Genomic DNA, 11,471 nt, shown 5'->3' on the forward strand with positions numbered 1-11,471 from the left:
ACCACTACTACTGCTACTTTTGCTACTGCTACTACTATTGCTACTACTACTGCTGCTACTAATACTACACAAATATTCCTTGATGCCCTTCCAGACTCCCTCTGCCTACCCAAGGACGTCAGAGGACAAAAATCAGTTAACCACCTAACTGAGGAACTCAATTTAACCTTGCGCAATACCCTAGATGCAGTTGCACCCCTAAAAACTAAAAACATTTGTCATAAGAAAATAGCTCCCTGGTATACAGAAAATACTCAAGCTCTGAAGCAAGCTTCCAGAAAATTGGAACGGAAATGGTGCCACACCAAACTGGAAGTCTTCCGACTAGCTTGGAAAGACAGTACCGTGCAGTATCGAAGAGCCCTCGCTGCTGCTCGATCATCCTACTTTTCCAACTTAATAGAGGAAAATAAGAACAATCCGACATTTCTTTTTGATACTGTCGCAAAGCTAACTTAAAAGCAGCATTCCCCAAGTGAGGATGGCTTTCACTTCAGCAGTAATAAATTCATAAACTTCTTTGAGGAAAAGATCATGATCATTTGAAAGCAAATTACGAACTACTAATTTAAGCTCAGTTGTCCTTAGTCTGCAAAACTCTGCCAGGACCTAGGATCAAGAGAGACACTCAAGTGTTTTAGTACTGTATCTCTTGACACAATGATGAAAATAATCATGGCCTCTAAACCTTCAAGCTGCATACTGGAACCTATTCCAACTAAACTACTGAAAGAGCTGCTTCCTGTGCTTGGCCCTCCTATGTTGAACATGAGAAACGGCTCACTATCCACTGGATGTGTACCAAACTCACTAAAAGTGGCAGTAATAAAGCCTCTCTTGAAAAAGACAAACCTTGACCCAGAAAATATTAAAAAACTATCGGCCTATATCGAATCTTCCATTCCTCTCAAAATTTTTAGAAAAAGCTGTTGCACAGCAACTCACTGCATTCCTGAAGACAAAGAATGTATACAAAATTCTTCAGTCTGGTTTTAGACCCCATCATAGCACTGAAACTGCACTTGTGAAGGTGGTAAATAACCTTTTAATGGCGTCAGACCGAGGCTCTGCATCTGTCCTCGTGCTCCTAGACCTTAGTGCTGCTTTTGATACCATCGATCACCACATACTTTTGGAGAGATTGGAAACCCAAATTGGTCTACACGGACAAGTTCTGGCCTGGTTTAGATCTTATCTGTCGGAAAAATATCAGTTTGTCTCTGTGAGTGGTTTGTCCTCTGGCAAATCAACTGTAAATGTCGGTGTTCCTCGAGGTTCCGTTTTAGGACCACTATTGTTTTCACTATATATTTTACCTCTTGGGGATGTCATTCGAAAACATAATGTTAACTTTCACTGCTATACGGATGACACACAGCTGTACATTTCAATGAAACGTGGTGAAGCCCCAAAATTGCCCTCGCTAGAAGCCTGTTTCAGACATAAGGAAGTGGATGGCTGCAAACTTTCTACTTTTAAACTCGGACAAAACAGAGATGCTTGTTTTAGGTCCCAAGAAACAAAGAGATCTTCTGTTGAATCTGACAATTAATCTTGATGGTGGTACAGTCGTCTCAAATAAAACTGTGAAGGACCTTGGCGTTACTCTGGACCCTAATCTCTCTTTTGACGAACATATCAAGACTGTTTCAAGGACAGCTTTATTCCATAAACGTAACATTGCAAAAATCAGAAACGTTCTGTCCAAAAATGATGCAGAAAAATTAATCCATGCTTTTGTTACTTCTAGTTTAGACTACTGCAATGCTTTACTTTCCGGCTACCCGGATAAAGCACTAAATAAACTTCAGTTAGTGCTAAATACAGCTGCTAGAATCCTGACTAGAACCAAAAGATTTGATCATATTACTCCAGTGCTAGCTCTGTACACTGGCTTCCTGTTAAGGCAAGGGCTGATTTCAAGGTTTTACTGCTAACTTACAAAGCATTACATGGGCTTGCTCTTACCTATCTTTCTGATTTGGTCCTGCCGTACATACCTACATGTACGCTATGGTCACAAGACGCAGGCCTCCTAATTGTCCCTAGAATTTCGAAGCAAACAGCTGGAGGCAGGGCTTTTTCCTATAGAGCTACATTTTTATGGAATGGTCTGCCTACCCATGTGAGAGACACAGACTCGGTCTCAACCTTTAAGTCTTTACTGAAGACTCATCTCTTCAGTGGGCCATATGATTGAGTGTAGTCTGACCCAGGAGTGTGAAGGTGAACGGAAAGGCTCTGGAGCAACGAACCGCCCTTGCTGTCTCTGCCTGGCCAGTTCCCCTCTTTCCACTGGGATTCTCTGCCTCTAACCCTATTACAGGGGCTGAGTCACTGGCTTACTGGTGCTCTTTCATGCCGTCCCTAGGAGGGGTGCGTCACTTGAGTGGGTTGTGTCACTGACGTGATATTCCTGTCTGGGTTCGCGCCCCCCCTTGGGTTGTGCCGTGGCGGAGATCTGTGTGGGCTATACTCGGCCTTGTCTCAGGATGGTAAGTTGGTGGTTGAAGATATCCCTCTAGTGGTGTGGGCTGTGCCTTGGCAAAGCGGGAGGGATTATATCCTTCCTGTTTGGCCCTGTCCGGGGGTATCATCGGATGGGGCCACAGTGTCTCCTGACCCCTCCTGTCTCAGCCTCCAGTATTTATGCTGCAGTAGTTTATGTGTCGGTACTTCTGTCATATACGGTGACCTGTGTGAATTTAAGTATGCTCTCTCTAATTCTCTCTTTCTCTCTTTCTTTCTTTCTTTCTCTCGGAGGACCTGAGCCCTAGGACCATGCCTCAGGACTACCTGGCATGATGACTCCTTGCTGTCCCCAGTCCACCTGGCCGTGCTGCTGCTCCAGTTTCAACTGTTCTGCCTGTGGCTATGGAACCCTGACCTGTTCACCGGACGTGCTACCTGTCCCAGACCTGCTGTTTTCAACTCTCTCGAGACAGCAGGAGCGGTAGAGATACTGTTAATGATCGGCTATGAAAAGCCAACTGACATTTACTCCTGAGGTGCTGACTTGATGCACCATCGACAACTACTGTGATTATTATTTTTTGACCATGCTGGTCAATTATGAACATTTGAACATCTTGGTCATGTTCTGTTATAATCTCCACCCGGCACAGCCAGAAGAGGACTGGCCACCCCTCATAGCCTGGTTCCTCTCAGTTTCTTCCTAGGTTTTGGCCTTTCTAGGGAGTTTTTCCTAGCCACCGTGCTTCTACACCTGCATTGCTTGCTGTTTGGGGTTTTAGGCTGGGTTTCTGTACAGCACTTTGAGATATCAGCTGATGTATGAAGGGCTATATAAATACATTTTATTTGTTTTTAAAATACATTTGATACTACTACTGCTACTACTTCTGCTACAACTATTACTACTGCCACTGCTACTGCTACCACTACTATTACTACTGCTACTGCTACTACAACTACCACGACTACTACCCCTACTACTGCTGCTACTACTACTACTACTACTACTACTACTACTGCTGCTACTGCTACAGCTACTACTACTACTACTGCTACTGCTACTACAACGACTACTACCGCTACTACTACTGCTGCTACTACTACTACTACTACTACTTCTGCTACTACTATTACTACTATTACTACTACTACTGCTGCTACTAATACTACTACTTCTGCTACTGCTACTACTACTACTATTACTGCTACTACTACTACTACTACTGCTGCTACTGCTACAGCTACAACTACTACTACTACTGCTACTGCTACTACTACTACTGATGCTACTGCTACTACTACAACTACTACGACTACTACTCCTACTACTACTGTTGCTGCTACTACTACTACTACTACTACTACTACTACTACTACTACTTCTGCTGCTACTACTGCTGCTACTAATACTATGACTTCTGCTACTACTTCTGCTACTACTACTACTACTACTACTACTATTGCTACTACTACTGCTACTACTATTACTACTACTATTGCTACTACTACTGCTACTACTACTACTACTACTTCTGCTACTGCTACTGCTACTACTATTGCTACTACTACTTCTGATACTGCTGCTATTACTGCTACTGCTACAACTACTGCTACTACTACTTCTGATACTACTATTGCTTCTACTACTGCTACTACTACTACTACTACTACTTCTGCTACTGCTACTACTATTGCTACTACTACTGCTGCTACTAATACTACTACTTCTGCTACTACTTCTGCTACTGCTACTACTACTTCTGCTACTGCTACTACTACTACTACTACTACTACTATTGCTACTACTACTATTGCTACTACTACTGCTACTACTACTACTACTACTACTACTATTGCTACTACTACTGCTACTACTACTACTACTACTTCTGCTCCTGCTACTACTATTGCTACTACTACTTCTGCTACTGCTACTATTACTGCTACTGCTACAACTACTGCTACTACTACTTCTGCTACTACTATTGCTACTACTACTGCTACTACTACTACTACGACTACTACCCCTACTACTACTGCTGCTACTACTACTACTACTACTACTACTACTTCTGCTACTGCTATTACTATTGCTACTACTACTGCTGCTACTAATGCTAATACTGCTTCTACTACTACTACTGGTACTACTGCTACTACTACTACTGCTTCTGCTACTACTATTACAACTACTGCTGCTACTACTACTACTACTACTAATACTGCGACTACTACTGCTACTGCTACTGCTATTGCTTCTAATACTACTACTTCTGCTACTGCTTCTGCTGCTGCTACTACTACTACTGCTACTGCTACTACTATCCCTACTACTACTGCTGCTGCTACTACTACTACTACTACTTCTGTTACTGCTACTACTATTGCTACTACTACTACTACTACTACTGCTACTACTATTGCTACTACTGCTGCTACTACTACTACTACTAATTCTGCTACTACTATTGCTACTACTACTAATGCTACTACTACCCCTACTACTACTAGCCCTACTACTACTGCTACTACTACTACTACAACTATTGTTTCTACTACTGCTGCTACTACTTCTGCTACTGCTACTACTACTGCTACTACTACCTCTACTACTACTGCTGCTACTACTACTACTGCTACTGCTACTACAAAGCCACAACACAACACAACACTAAACAATACATTAATTGCACTATAACGGTGACAAATGGTGCCCACAAACTGTAAGGGCCTACATAAAGCTGTCCCAACAGCAGAGTCCCAACACCTTACCACTGCTACACCTGGCTTTCAGCGCAGCCTTGTCTGGCAGCGAATAAGTTAATTCAGCCTCATTTACTGCCTTTAAAAAACATAGCTGGTATGGCTGACTTATGTAAACAAATGTGGTTTCTACTGACAATTGAGATGTACAAATTATGGCATAAGGGGACGACAAGCCGATGAGAGGCAATCTGTAATTTTGATCAAGACAATAATGAGCAAGTGACGACAGTCGATGATAAAATGTCTCTAAAACAGGTTAAAGCTAGCCATTTCAAATTGGTTACATGTGTATGCAGCATTATTAACTGAATTAAATATATATATTTTTTACATTGTTTGCAAACTAATATGTGACACGTATGGCATTACTAACCCCACTACTCCTAATAGTAAGCTACGTCCTCCTCTACAATGAAAAAGTAGTGCTCTCCGTGGTGAAATATATAAATAGAAAAGTTGCTTTTGACACATCTCACTGACTCCCCATGCACAGCTGCTGACTCACTGGCCAGTCCAGCTTCTTCCTCACACAGGACATGGCTTTGGAAATCATGAGTAGCACGTTTATTGGCAGTACACTGACCATACACAGCAAGTAGCACTCAAAACAAACATCCAAATTAGCATGATGGGAAGAATACCAATCACACAGTGAAAAAGGCATTTTAGTCATTTCTTTCTGGTCCCAGTGCAAAGATGTGCATTACGTTCTGATAAGCAGTGATTTTATAGACTTTTAGAATGGAAAAAAACAGAATAACTCGTTGTCGTCAGTCAATATGCAGAAAGTGATATGATTTTCACTCAGCTACTGAGATGACTGGTGATTAAACAGGTCTTTAGGAAATCCCCCACCATACTGCAGGTTGGCATTTATTGTCATGAATCTTCTTCTGGATGCAGCTCTGCAGAGTGGTGACTCGTTGGCACAACCACAAAGTCATGAAATCTTACATTTTAAACCTAACCATAACCTTAACCCTAACCACACTGCTAACCATTATGCCTAACCCTAGCCTTAGGCCAAAAACAAAATTGGGTTTCATGAATTTTTACGCTATAGCCTACTTTGACTTGCAGCTGGCCCATCAAACGGAAATCGCTAAGTTCTGCCTCCAGGGCAAGATTCATGAAAATAAATGTCAACCTGCCAGCATAACAGGAGGCAACCCTTGGGCTAATGCCTGGAACTGAAACTTGAGAGCCAGACCAGCATGCATCTCTTCTAGTGCTACAGGTCACAGTCAGTGAAAAAGACACTCTGTGTTGGGCCTATACTGTAGACTACGGTGTCAGATTTTAAACTGTTTATTTGACAGACAGGATACAGTGAGACTTTGAATTATTTATAAAGAAGGGCACTAAGGAGTTGTGGAGATTGTCTTTGAATGAGACAGAAGTCTACTGAAGAAGTTATGTTGTCAAAGCTGGGGTCACCAAATAAGAACGAGTGTTTGAAAAGCACAGATTACCATGATGTCAAAATAAGAAGGGGTGCCAGTGTGGTAGACCTGCTTTAGACTTCACCCCACCATTCACTTCCTCCCTTGGGCCAGAGGTAAAAATCAAATCAAATCAAACGTTATTTGTCACATGCGTGTGTAGACTTTACCGTGAAATTTACAGTGAAGTGTAGACTTTACCGTGAAATACTTACTTTACAAGCCTTTAACCAACAGTGGAGCTCAAGAAGAGTTAAGAAAATATTTACCAAGTACACTAAAAGAAAAAGTAAAAAGAAAAAGTAACACAATAAGAATAACAAGAATGAGGCTATATTCAGGGGGCATCGGTACCGAGTCACTGTGCGAGGGTACAGGTTGGTTGAGGTAACTTTTACATGTAGGTGGGGGCGAAGTGACAAAGCATAGATAATAAACAGTGAGTAGCAACAGCGTACAAAAAGGGGGGGTCAATGTAACTTGTCCAGTGGCGATTTTATTAATTGTTCAGCAGGCTAATGGCTTTGAGGTAGGAGCTGTTGAGGAGCCTTTTGGTCCTAGACTTGGCGCTCCGGTACCGCTGGCCGTGCGGGAAGCAGAGAAAACAGTCTTTAACTTGGGTGGCTGGAGTCTTTAAAATTGTATGGGCTTTCCACTGACACTGCCTATTGGATAGGTCCTGGATGGCAGGAAGCTTGGCCCCAGTGATATACTGGGCCGTTCGCACTACCCTCTGTAGCGCCTTACGGTCAGATGCCGAGCAGTTTCCATACCAGGCGGTGATGCAACCGGTCAGGATGCACTCGATGGTGCAGCTGTAGAACCTTTTGAGGTTCTGGGGACCCATGCCAAATCTTTTCAGTCTCCTGAGGGGGAAAAGGTTTTGTCGGGCCCTCTTCACGACTGTCGTGGTATGTTTGGACCATGATAGTTTGTTGGTTATGTGGACCTCAAGGAAATTGAAAGTCGACCCGCTCCAGTACAGCCCTGTCGATGTTAATTGGGGCCTGTTCAGCCCACAGGAATGTTGGCCCACAATCAGCTCCTTTGTCTTGCTCACATTGAGGGAGAGGTTGTTGTCCTGGCACAACACTGCCAGTTCTCTGACCTCCTCCCTATAGGCCGTTTCATCGTTGTCGACAATGTTGTGTCGTCAGCAAACTTAGTAATGGTGTTGGAGTCGTGTTTGGCCACGCAGTCTTGGGTGAACAGGGAATACAGGAGGGGACTAAGTACACACCCTGAGAGGCCCCAGTGTAAAGGATCAGCGTGACAGACCTGTTGTTGCCTACTCTTACCACATGGGGGTGGCCCATCAGGAAGTCCAGGATCCAGTTGCAGAGGGAGGTGTTTAGTCCCAGAGTCCTTAGCTTAGTGATGAGCTTCGTGGGCACTATGGTGTTGAACACTGAGCTGTAGTCAATGAACAGCATTTTCACATAGGTGTTCCTTTTGTCCAGATGAGAAAGGGCGGTGTGGAATGTGAATGAGATTGCGTCATTTTTGGATCTGTTGGGGCGGTATGCGAATTGGAGTGGGTCTAGGGTGTCCAGGAGGATGCTGTTGATGTGAGCCATGACCAGCCTTTCAAAGCACTTCATGGCTACCGCCGTGAGTGCCATGGGTCGGTAATCATTTAGGCAAGTTACCTTCGCTTCCTTGGGCACATGGACAATGGTGGTCTGCTTGAAACATGTGGGTATTACAGACTCGGTCAGCTAGAGGTTGAAAATGTCAGTGAAGACACTTGACAGTTGGTACATGCATGCTTTGAGTACACATCCTGGTAATCCATCTGGCCCAGCGGCTTTGTGAATGTTGACCTGTTTAAAACTTCTTAAGGCTGGGGGCACTATTTTCACGTCAGGATGAAAAGTGTTCCCAATGTAAACTGCCTGTTACTGAGGCCTAGAAGCTAGGATATGCATATTATTAGTTTTTTGTTGGATAGAACACACTATGACGTTTCTAAAACAGTTTGAATGATGCCTGTGAGTAAAACAGAACTTCTTTGGCAGGTCGAAACCCCGAGGACAAACCATCCAGGAGGGAAAAAATTTGAGGTCACTCTCTTTTCAATGGGGTTTCAATGGGAATCTAGAATTTTAAGGCAGTTGCTTGCAGTTCCTATCGCTTCCACTGGATGTCAACAGTCTTTAGAAATTGGTTGATGTTTTTACTTTGAGAAATGAAGAAGTAGCCCTGTTCAGAACGAGGGTTGAGTGAAGTGTACTGTTGTGGTTGCGGCACATGACCTGAAAGCTCGCTCTACTTTGTTTTCCTCCGGTATTGAACACAGTTTATTCCGTCTTAAATTTGATCGATTATTTACGTTTAAAAATACCTCAAGTTGGATTAGGAAAGTTGTTTGAAATGTTTGGATCAAGTTTGCAGGTAACTAATTAGATAATGGGTAGTCATGTTGCGTGAGTTGGAACCGGTGTATTTTCTGAATCATACGCACCAAATAAATAGATATTTTGGATATACAACGACGGAGTTTATCGAACAAAAGGACCATTTGTGATGTTTAATGGACATATTGGAGTGCCAACAGAAGAAGATCTTCAAAGGTAAGGCATCCACTATATGTTATTTCTGACTTTTGTGTTGTGCCTGGCGGGTTGAATTATGATTTTCATCTGTATGTTTTCTGGGGTGCTGTCCTCAGATAAAAGCATGGCTTGATTTAGCTGTAAAGCCTTTTTGAAATCCGACACTGTGGCTGGATTAACAAGAAGTTCATATTTAAACCCATGTATAACACTTGTATGATTTATGAATTATTATTATGAGTATTTCTGTTTTTTAATTTGGCGCGCTGCTATTTCACTGGTTGTTGTCAACCAATCCCATTAACGGGATTGGCGCGCGAAGGGATCACTAAGAAGTTTTAAAGGTTTTGTTCACATCTGCTACCAAGAGCGTTATCACACAGTCATCCAGAACAGCTGGTACTCTTGTGCATGCTTCAGTGTTGCTTGCCTCGAAGCGAGCATAAAAGGCATTTCGCTCGTCTGGTAGGCTCGCATCACTGAGCAGCTCATGCCTGGGTTACCTGTTGTAATCCATAATAGTTTTCAGGCCCTGCCACATCCAATGAGCATCAAAGCCGGTCTAGTAGGATTCAATCTTAATCCTGTATTGACACTTTGCTTGTTTGATGGTTTGTCTGAGGGCATAGCGGGATTTCTTGTAAGCGTCCGTATTAGTCTGCCGCTCCTTGAAAGCGGCAGCTCTAGTCTTTAGCTCGATGTGGATGTTGCCTGTAATCCATGGTTTCTGGTTGGGATATGTACATACAGTCACTGTGGGGACAACGTCGCCAATGCCCTTACTGATGAAGACGATGACTGAGGTGGTGTACTCCCCAATGCCATTGGATGAATCCCAGAACATATTCCAGTCTGTGCTAGCAAAACAGTCCTGTCGTGTAGCATCCGCATCATCTGACCACTTCCATATTGAGCGAGTCAGTGGTACTTCCTGCTTTAGTTTTTGCTTGTAAGCAGGAATCAGGAGGATAGAATTATGGTCAGATTTGCCAAATGGAGGGTGGAGGAGAGCTTTGTATGCATCTCTGTGTGTGTAGTAAAGGTAGACTAGGATTTTTTTTTCCTTGGTTGCAAATGTGACATGCTGGTAGAAATTTGGTAAAACTGATTTAAGTTTGCCTGCATTAAAGTCCCGGCCACTAGGTGGACAGTGGAAGGAGTTAGTTCCTGAAATCCCAAGGCCGAAGGGCACTAGTCCCATCCAGAGACCCATAGACCATCAAGGATTAAAAGGGGACTTCCTTAAATAGTAACACAGCTGTGGGAACCAATCAAGTCTGGTGACAGCTAGCCTGAATCAGGCCAGGCCAGCTGCTGTGGCACTGCTAAAACACTCCTCAGTCCTGCCTCAGAGTGGTACGGCCCATACACCCCTCTTTCTGCCTAGCCCTGTAGTGGAGCATCTAGTCAGACTGTCACTATGCTGGTTCAGGGATACTGGCGGAGTGACGACCACTACTGTAATGATTCAATTAAATGTAATTGGTAAGTGTGATATAAAATGATACCCTGCTAAAGGTAACATAATGCTGTATGTACATTATCTTTCCCTCAAAATAAAAAATGTGCTCTCACAAGATAGGTGCAATGCAACATAATGTCTTTATGTGGGAACAACACAATGGAGATACACTACATGATCAAAAGTATGTGGACAGTGGACACCTACTTGTCGAACATCTCATTCCAAAATCATGGGCATTAATATGGTGTTGGTTCCCCCTTTGCTACTATAACAGCCTACACTCTTCTGGGAAGGTTTTCCACTAGATGTTGGAACATTGCTGCGGGGACTTGCTTCCATTCAGCTACAAGAGCATTAGTGAGGTCGAGCACTGATGTTGGGCATTTAAGCCTGGCTCGCAGTCGGCGTTCCAATTCATCCCAAAGGTGTTCACTAGGGTAGAGGTCAGGGTTCTGTGCAGGCAAGTCAAGTTCTTCCACACCGATCTCGATAAACCATTTCTGTATTGACCTTGCTTTGCACACGGGGGCATTGAAACAGGAAAGGGCCTTCCCCCAACTGTTGACCAAGTTATCTCTGTTGAAGTGTTGCTACTGGCATTGAGGAATTAGTCTTAAGTTATTTTAAAGGCAGGGTGTGTAGGCATAAAATATCACTATACCTCGTTGAAAGGACACCACTGCCTCTTTCCCTAGATGTAGGCCTAGAACATTTACAGGAGAACAGAGATCTGAACTACATTATGGCCAGTTAAAAAACTGTAACATC

This window comes from Oncorhynchus masou, chromosome 31, assembly GCF_036934945.1.
Source record: "Oncorhynchus masou masou isolate Uvic2021 chromosome 31, UVic_Omas_1.1, whole genome shotgun sequence".
Taxonomy (NCBI): Eukaryota; Metazoa; Chordata; class Actinopteri; order Salmoniformes; family Salmonidae; genus Oncorhynchus; species Oncorhynchus masou.